This window comes from Carlito syrichta, unplaced genomic scaffold, assembly GCF_000164805.1.
Source record: "Carlito syrichta isolate Samal-C Ts95f unplaced genomic scaffold, Tarsius_syrichta-2.0.1 Scaffold305634, whole genome shotgun sequence".
NCBI lineage: Eukaryota > Metazoa > Chordata > Mammalia > Primates > Tarsiidae > Carlito > Carlito syrichta.
In genome coordinates, this window is record NW_007249730.1 from 313952 (window position 1) to 324132 (window position 10181).

General features: G+C 37.5%; 1 pseudogene; it reads left to right on the top strand.

Annotated features, from left to right (window-relative positions):
* The first annotated feature begins 4747 nt into the window (after nt 1-4747).
* Nucleotides 4748-10181, top strand: part of LOC110595966 — a 22628-nt pseudogene continuing 17194 nt past the window's right edge.

Sequence of the window (10181 nt, forward strand, 5' to 3'; positions counted from 1 at the left end):
ATTTTTTATTTTCTTGACAGAAGTGATTTAAAATCATCATCATTATCAGAAATTATTTGCATTGAAACAATTATTAATTTTTGCTTAAAAATCTACTCTACTATATTCAATTGTGCTTGAAAAGATCAAAGAGAAAAAAGAAAAGCCTGTTGGTCTCTAGAAGGAAATTACAGAGGATTAAAAGACGCTTCATAAAATAAAATCCCATATTTGAGAAAGCCTATTAAAAACAAGTCATAATGCAGACATAAAGGGAGTTCTTTGGGGAAGTTGTGATGTAGTTAATCTACAGGGGCTGAGAGCTCAAAACGGCAGGCCATATTTGATCTTGGTTGGGTAATATTGGGTAGACATAGAGCAGGAAGTCCAAAGGGAAGAGGATGATGTTAGAAAGCAATTGATCTCTGTGCTTTGATAAGCAGTCGAGAGCTAGAAATATTTCATAGGTAAATATATTTTTAGTTTAAATATTATTTATTTTCTATTTAAAATAATAGCTCCTCTGAGTTGAAATACATTATTCATACCAATGTGACCATGTAGTAATAGATACCCAAGGAAAAAAAAATTTAAACAATAAAAATACCCACAGTATTTAGTAGTTCTATAAGGGTACAACTATATCATTATACTCCATGTTTCAGATTAACTAGACATTGGCCCTATCATCACAAAGTTTATAGCTTGAATGATTTGACATTAGTGCGGATGTTCATAACAAAAACATGAAGCTTAATAATGTCACCAGAGATATTGTACCACCAACACAATTCAGTATAAATAATAAATATATACTAGCATATTTCAACTGCCCAAACAGAGTCACAATTTTCCTAACTTAATTTAAGGGGCAATTACTGCAGAAAGGAAGAAAAGGAAACAGCTTTCCAAGCTGCACACCCAAATATCATAAAACATTAAAACATCACTGGGATTCATGCAACGACTCTAGTAACCCTCCAAAGCCAGCAAGTTTCCAGAAAGACTTCTCCTGCTTCTTACCCAAGAGCTACCATCATTATGTTGACCCAAGTGCTCTCTATTTTTCTTTGCTTCTGGATCCCTTCATTTTACCCTACACTGCTATCTTCCTGATTGCTTCTTTTTAGTGTTTCTTTTGTTTGTTTCTTAGTTCTTAGAACCTTAATCTTTCTGTGTCTTTCATTCATGTTTCCCAAAAAGAGAATTTGAGTGTTTAGTTGTTAAAACCGGTGCAGATGCCCCTTTTGAGCAAAGCTCAATCAAAGGCCTCTGCTGTCTGCCTTTAAGTCCAAACCACTGTGTCCAGGGAGTGGATTTATATGGTACAAATGTGAAAGGAAGTATCTGGGGCTTTTTTTTCCTCCCCCTAACAGAGGGTTGTAAATATGACAGGAACTCAGAAAATTTTATCTTGTTCATATATAATGAATAGTCTATGGTATTTTGGCAACTGTGATAACCTAGAATTTTAGAATCCCTAGAATGATAGCTCTTAACCCTTACTGTTCACATCTTAACCACGTAAAAACATGACACAATGTGAAGTGGGGTATGGAGGGAGGAGAAGAGTATTATTTATTCACCCATTCATTGTTTGGCATTTATAGAATCTTGAGTATTATTTTTTGTGCTGAGATACAGTAAACTACTAGAAGCACTTTTTCTTAGTCTGTGGAAAACTTGTAACCTAATAGGAGAGACTCTCTTAAAAAAATAAAAATAATAATAATTTCTAGTGTAACAAGTGCTACTTTCATTTGCTGCCACCATCAAGAATATCTAAATCATCTGCATCTGTATCCTTGCATTCTGTCTTACCTCCTGTTACCACGAATCAATGACCCTTGTTCCTACTAGAACCAAGTCTTCTATTTGTGCACTGGGTCCATCCCACCCTCCACTCAAGCTGTCTGCTGCTTTATTTTCCCAACTCATCAATTTTTCTCTCTCAGTCTGATTATTCTCATCATTATTATAAGATGCTGTCATTCCCCTTCCATCAAATCTTCTCTTGGTCTATATCCCCTTCCAACTATTAGCTCAACCTGTATGCCTTCCATTTATAATAAAACTCCTCCAAAGGATTGCATATATTTACTGTTTCTTTCCTCTTTTCCCACTCTTTCTGGTTGTCCAGATGAGCCATTTACATTATTTTACTGAAACTTTGCTTGTGAGAGTCACCAGAGACCTCTGACTTGTCAAATTATAGGGCCAATTCCAGTTTTCATCCTATTTGCCTTATCAGCAAGATTTTCCACAATTGACTAGTTTTCCTCTAAAATACTTTTTGCTCTGTACCTCTGGGACACACAAACTTTTCTTGGTTTTTCACACACTGGATTAACCTCTCCTTCTCTAGCTCTTTTGCTGATTTTCTCCATCTGTCCTGCAACAACACATTGAAGCTCTTAGTTCTTGAACCACTTCTTTATCTACACTCATTGTTTTATGTGTGATGTGTACAGAGATTAAACAAAATCTAGTTCCTTTCTCCAAAAACTTCATAGTTGAATGGTATAAGAAGAAAAAACAATGGAAAATATTTCAAGTATTAGTGACTCAACTAAATATTTGTCTATATTTTGTATATTAATTCCATTTTTTGCTCTGGATCACATGGCTTCAACCCCAAAGGAAAAAAATGTACATTTCTGTCTATATACATATATGTATCTTAGTGGGCTATATAGACTTCACAAATGATTGTATAGAGAAAACATAGAGGAAGATTTACAGCAGAACCAAAACAAACACATTAAAAGTTTTTATTATACAATTCAGTTTCCCAAAATCTTTTTCTTTCTTTTTTTTTTTTTTAATTTGGAGTCTCACTCAGTCACCTAGGCCAGACTACAGTGTCATGCTTACGGCTATCGCAGCCTCGATCTTCTGGGCTCAGGTGATCCTTCCACCTTAGCCTTTGAAGTAGCTGGAATTATAGGCACGCGCCACCATACCTGGCTAATTTTTAAAAAATTTATTGTAGAGATGAGGTCTTGCCAAGTTGCCCAGGATGGTCTCGAACTCATGGGCTCAGGCAATCCTCTCACCTCGGCCTCCCAAAGTGCTGGGATTATAGGCATGAGCCACCATGCCTGGCCTCCCAAAATCTCTTCCATCTGTCTAGCCCCATGAGCTTTATGTTTTTGTTGTTGTCATTTGTTATGATTTCTTCGGATTTGTGGGTTTTTAAAATTTCTTTATCTCCCTTTCTTCAGTTAACTCCTTTGTTTACTCTTTTCCTCCAAAACCTAAATTACCTTTCTTCTCTATTATGCAAGTACTTCAAGTACTCTTTTGTCTCCAACACTTATATCTCTATATCCTATCACTGTTCACTTTTTTTAAAAGATGCAAAATATATTAGAAATGCATACTCTTAGAAGACAGTTTACCAATCATATTTTGCTATTTGAATATACTTTTAGTTGGAGTTTCAGAATACTGCCTGTAACAGGAGGATGCACAATAACAGAATGTTAAGCAAGATATAAGTTTATTTCCTTCTCTCATGAGAGAACTGTCTTATTTCAATTGCAGACTGGTATGGTATGCCACAGTGATAGAAAACAAACTCTCAAATCTTATTGCTCTGTCATCCTTACCTTGATGTATGGCTTGCATCTTATGTTTCAAGATGGTTACTCAAACTGCAGACATCTGTATTCCAATCACCAGAATGGAGAAAGCACCAAAAGAAAGGCATGACTTCTCTCATCTCTTTAAGAATGCTTCCAAGAAATTGCACATACCACTTCTGCTTAATTCCATTTGCCAATATTTCTCACTTAGCTGCACAATAGCTTCAAGGGAACCTGAAACATTATTCTGGGCAATTATAATCCAGTTAAACTCTGAAGTTTTATTATTAAGAAAGAAAGGGAAAATGGATATTTGGCAATAACTCACTTACTCTGTGACCATGTCATAATCTACCCCAAATGATTTGTTAATCTTTTTCTCAAAAATTAATGATTTTATCCACAGGCAGTCTGGTGAATGAAATTTTTACTGTAGTCTCTCTCTCTCTCTCTCTCTTTCTCTCTGTCTTACTCTGTCTCTTTCAAATGTATCTATCTACTCTCCTATTTGTCTATCAAATTAGCTATTTATCAATTTTTAAACTATGTCACTGCTTCCTGCTTTCTCTGAGTCAATTCACTTCAAAGATTTTTTTATTATTATTAGCAACAGCTGGCAAAGTTGCTTACAATGAATGTAAGGGCCGTATAAACATTGGAACTATCAGGGTTATTGTAGTTGCTTGACATATAATATTAATCAACAAAGCTTTGAAATTGTGTGGTGAAAGCCACAGACTCTTTGTTGCTACATAATGTGCTTGATACTAGTCATATAAAGGCTTTTGATAAAACCAAAGCAGTGCATGAGAATCTGATGGGGAAATACAAGAATATCTCATCAGTACCAGAACAGTTTCTTGATGAGAGGCTTCAATTTACAATATTTTCTATTTTGAGCTGTGTAAAGAAAATGATTGATTTCCATTATTATTTGTAAATTGTATCTTTTTTTATTTGCAACAAAATGTGAGTAATTGGAGGTAGAGATCACGGCTTCAGGGTATGACTATTTTTCTTAAAATTAGCAAGCAAGAGCTGAAAGTCTCTTTTCTCATCATTTCTCTGCTCATATCTAGCTCATTTAAAATAAATAATGAATACGTTTTTACAACCTTATGCCAAAGATGCCATAATTCCAGGCCATAAAACATCCATCTAAATACTAAAGAATAATGGAGATGGGTGCTATCCGTCTGAGTCCAGGTATGGAGAAGAGGAGGAGAAAAGTTTTTTCATGCTTTTTAAGAGTTCAATTATTTATTTACCTAGGTATTGTGCAAAGCAGTATTCTAACTAATGTACCTATTTAGAATCTATTATAATAAACTGAAAACTGAGACTTAGTTTTAAAACATTAATTCAGAGACACAGAGAATTCATATCCTTAAAAAAAGTTAAGAAAAAGAGACCTATCTACTTTTAAAAAAACCAAAAACATTTTTTGCAAATTTATTTGTAAAAAATCAGATAGAGATCTAAACTCTTAAGATTCAATGTTATTTTCTATAGAATTCAGTGATCAATCTTGCCCTGCTAATTAATTGCTAATATAGAAATTATCCTGTAGTCTTAATACCAGTTAAGTAACAATTTCAATTGTCTTTATTGAACAGGAGAGTTGCCAATTCATAGTCTCCCTATTCTCGCTTCTGCTGATATTAGTGACACTGCTGACATTAATGAAAATTTGTCTTAAGATTTTGCATATGACAAATCTTGTGTTTATAGTTGATGTATACAAATCATCCTCTTCTCATTCTGATGTAATTCTTCATCTAGTACTCCAGTATAAGAACTTCCAGTTTGAACTAAGCAAGAAGACAATTTTCACTGTCCTTTCCAATTCACTTCTCCCTAAAGGAAAAATGCCTTGTAATTGGAGGAGGACTGATAATAGAGTTCTGCTGTTCATCTTTTCCTCTTGGGCCTGCCAGCATGTGTAGAGGGTACACTGAGCTCAATTTTTGCTGCAATATGATAAATACAATGATATTATGACCCAGGACTGTCTTATAGGAATAGGTATGAGGAAATCTTTTTCTCCCTCTCTATTATCTGGTCTACAGAGGTATAAGAGAGTTACCCTTCATGTTGCTGTCACTCAGAATTGCTGTCACTCAGAAGCTTCATATCTAACCACATTAGGTACTCCATTAGTAGTTTGATTTCCTTTAGTACCCAGCTGCAGAATCAAAGATAATTAGAGATACTCATAATTTCTTTCTTGTTTTATGTACATACCACACACACATTTATTTTCCTTTTCTTACTAATTTATGAAAAAAACAATTCAGTAATGGCACATTTTTTAATTTAATTCTAATATTGTAGGATACTAAAGTATAATTGTGAGAGATAGGGTAATTAGGCAAGAAAAATAAATAAAAAGCATTCAGTTTTAAAGTACTACTATTAGAACAAATAAACAAATTCAGTACAGTGGCAAGACACAAAATTAATAAACCAAACTCAGTTGTGCTTCAGGACACTAAGAATCTAAAATTATTTGAAAAAAAATTAGACATTTACAAAACATTAGGCATTTACAAAATCAGGCATTTACAAAAAATTAGGCATTTACAAAAGCACCAAAAAATAGTTAAGAATAAACTTACCTAAGGAAGTAAAATACTTGAATACTGAAAACTACCAATCTTTCACGCAAAATTTTTTTTTTTGAGTTGGAGTCTCACTCTGTTACCCAGCCTTGACCTGCTGGGCTCTGGCGATCCTTCTGCCTCAACCTTCCAAGTAGCTGGAACTACAGGTGCGTGCTACCACACTGGCTAATTTTTTGATTTATTGTAGAGATGAGGTCTCACCAAAGTTGCCCAGGCAGGTCTTGAACCCGCAGGCTCAGGCAATCCACTCACCTCAGCCCCCCAAAGCACAGGATGACAGGCTGAGCCACCGAGCCCGGTGCGAAAAATTAAAGAAGACAAAAACAAGTGGAAAGATACTGTGCGTTCTTCATTTATAAAATGTAATATTGTTAGAATGTCCATACTATTCAAAGTGATCACAGATTCAATGCAATCCCAATTAAAATTCTCATGGTTCTTTTTTTTTTTTTTTTTTTTTTACATATAGAAGAATACTACTCTACAGTTCATTTGAAAACCTGAAAGACGACTGTAGAAGATGGCGACGGCATAGATGGATTCGTGAGACTCTCTGAATGTGAGTTCCCAAAAACACTCGTACTTTTCTTCCTGCAGCCCCCTGCCCACCGCCAGCCACACTGGTACGAGGTCTGGGGACCTTTGGTTCCATGCAGGGCTAGATATTGCGGCCCCGGGCGATGGCTGCTCCACTATATGTGACTCCCACCTGCTCAGGAGTCCCGGATCTCAGCTCCCTCTCTGTTTACATCATCTCACCCAGCACCCAGCACCAAACTGCCAGTCACCCAGGGAGGCTCTGGGCGCCCACCCCTCAGAGATACCGGTCCCATTTCTGGCTGAAGTGCCCTGTGAGGGACCAAGGGCCACCACCTGCCCTTTGGAGCTTTGGAGCTCTGGAGGCCCGGTCCCACCCTGGCTAAGGCACTCAGCGTGCGACCTCAAGCTTGTGTAAGGGAACAGAACCCCAAGCTTGTGTAAGGTGCTGATCAGAGGCTTCCAGCTCCAGAGGAGGGAACGCCCGACCCTCTCCTCCACCCCAGCCTGCTGGTGACACCCCAGATCCAGCACCCAGCTGTGCAGCTGATCCTGCCCAGACATCCAGATGAGCATCTCTAAAAGTGAAAGTGCAGCTACCACCTCCACCATTCTCCAGGCATATTTACATCGCCCCGCCCACCTATCAGAGCCTCCACCTCGGTACCCACGGTGACACTGTTAAACAGGAGACAAAGCCCCTCCCCTATGCTGAACAGACTGAGACAACTAAGAGTCACAGACCTCCCAGGCAGCAGGCTACCTGTCTGAACAAAAACAAAGGGGAGAGGCTAGAGATCAGAGCTCAAGAGACTTTAGCCACTAAGGAAAGATTACAGAACTAGTCTGATCTCTTATTTTGACCTTTGGGTTTATCATTCTGACTGTATGTTTTGCTCACTATTGTTTGTTTTCTAACTTACACTATCTGTTTCATGATCTTATTGGTCTGTCTCTGTGTAGCTACCAGTATTCTTTAGGGAATTTTCCTTCAGTGTTTTTTTTTCACTTTTCTCCGACCTTGTGTCTCTTTTTCATCTGTTAGTTGGTATGTATGTCTGTTTTCCCTCTCACTCTTCTCTCTTTCTAACTTTCTATTGTCCCCCCCTTCCTCCATTTATTTTTCTCTTTTGTACCTCCTTTTGCTCCAGAGATGAGAGAAAAATCTACACAAATGAAGAAAAACCAAAAGAAGAATATGGGTCTCTCCCAGACCCCTGGAAGGGCAGACACTGAGAAAACTGACTTCAGAATGCAAACAATGAAGAGCCCCTAGAATGACTGGTCTCAAACTACAAACCTAGATATTAAGACATTAATGGAGAGATTAAAAAGAATTAAGGAGACTCAAGAAGAAACTAGAAAGGAGCTGATATCTGAGATAACAGTAATAAAGATACTGTGAATGAAATAAATAACAAACTGATAAGCATGGAAAGCAGAATTACCCAAGCAGAAGAAAGAATCTCATAACTTGAGGACCAAAATATAGAACTAACCCAAACTCTCAAAAACACAGAAAACAAGCTCAAAAAGACAGGAGAAAACCTTCAAGAGATGAGCGATTACTTCAAGAGACCGAACCTAAGAGTAATTGGCCTTCCTTGTCGGAGACCAGCTTCAACCGGGTTCAGGGTACCCCAAAGGTGGAGATGGCGTCGGCGATTGGGGGAAAGAAGAAAGAGAGAAAGAGAGAGAGAGGACTCCAGTCTAGTGCAGAAGCAAATGAGTCATATTGGGAATTACAATGGGTCTTTTATACACAAAGTCAGATGTAGGAAGGGCATCCCCCACCCACCAGAAGCCTTAATCCATGAAAACTTAATCAATGATTGCCTTTAATTTTCATATGATAATCTTAAAATCCCATAACAAAGGATAACCTAATCTGTGACTGACATAGTCTATAAACCTTTTTCATCTTAAACTGATTGATTTATGCCAAGTTAAACAATTCTATAGAAGCTTAGGTGTTTACTTTACAAATGAAAGTGGCCCATCCCAGAATGTTTGGAATGTGGCCCAGTCCAAAGTTCACAGTGGGCTACCTGCAAGTAACCCAGCCGCATTCTTTCAACAAAATGACTGTCTTCTAAAACTATATTCTACAATTTACACCTTCAATAAATCCTAAGATCATGACCCAGAAGCCTGTGACCAATACTAAGGCTCTTAGATGTGACACGAGTTTGAATTATAAGTTGTGTGAAAGCCAAAACTGCAGTTTGCGGAAGAGTGGGAGTAATGAACTTCTAAAGTTAGCTTGTGTTCATCCCGGTCTCAGAGTTTTTATGTTTTGAGCTCACAGGAGCTTAATCTGGTTAGTGCTGAGTAGAAAGGGGGAGGAAATGGGGTCAATAGCTCCCAAATGCATCCTAGTGGTCTCGGGGTCAACGGCCCTTCCTGATCCCTAATGCTCAGTGGGCCTCTGTGGCTGGCTCCCAACACTTCCTGAGGCAGAAAGAGAGACAGAGACCACACTGGAACAAACCTTCCATGAGATTATTCAAGAAAACTTACCTTATCTAATCAATGATGCAAAAATTCAAACACAAGAGATTCAGAGAACCCCTGCAAGACAACAAATGAGAAGACCAACTCCTAGACACATAATAATTCACCTAAACAAAGTAGGCATAAAAGAAAAAATCCTAAAGGCAGAATGAGAAAAAGGCCAGATCACCGACCATGGAAAACTAATTAGAATAGCAGCAGATTTATCTACAGAAACCCTGCAGGCTAGGAGAGCTTGGAGCCCTATCTTCAAAGTCCTAAAAGATAAACAGATTCAATCAAGAATAACCTACCCAGCCAGATTAAGCTTCATCAGCGAGGGAGAATTAAAATCTTTCCCAGATATCTAATCCCTAAGAACTTACGCTGCCACCAAACCACCTCTACATGAAACACTTAAGAAAGTACTAAACACAGAAAAAAAGGGGGGGGGGAAGAACAACGTTCTTCACAAGAGTACAGGAAAAGATTATAATACACATGAACCAACCCCAAAACCAAAAGAAAGACAATAAACCAAGTGGAAGAACAACTCTATAAGAACTCTATGATAGGGACGAACTCTCACATTTCAATAATTAGCCTGAATGTGAATGGACTAAATGCACCACTGAAAAGACATAGAATGGCAAAATGGATAAAATATCACCAGGCAAAAATATTCTGCCTTCAAGAGACCCATCTCACTAGAAAGGACATGCACAGACTCAAAGTAAGAAGATGGGAAACAAATTTTCAGGCAAATGGAACACAAAAGAAAGGAGCAGTCATTATCCTAATTTCAGACAAAATACCATTTAAGCTATCAAAAATTTAAAAAGATACAGAGGGCCACTACATAATGATAAAAGGTTCACTCCATGAACAAGAAATATCTATCCTAAACATATATGCACCTAACATAGATGCACCAACTTTTATAAAGCAACTCCTAGGAAAA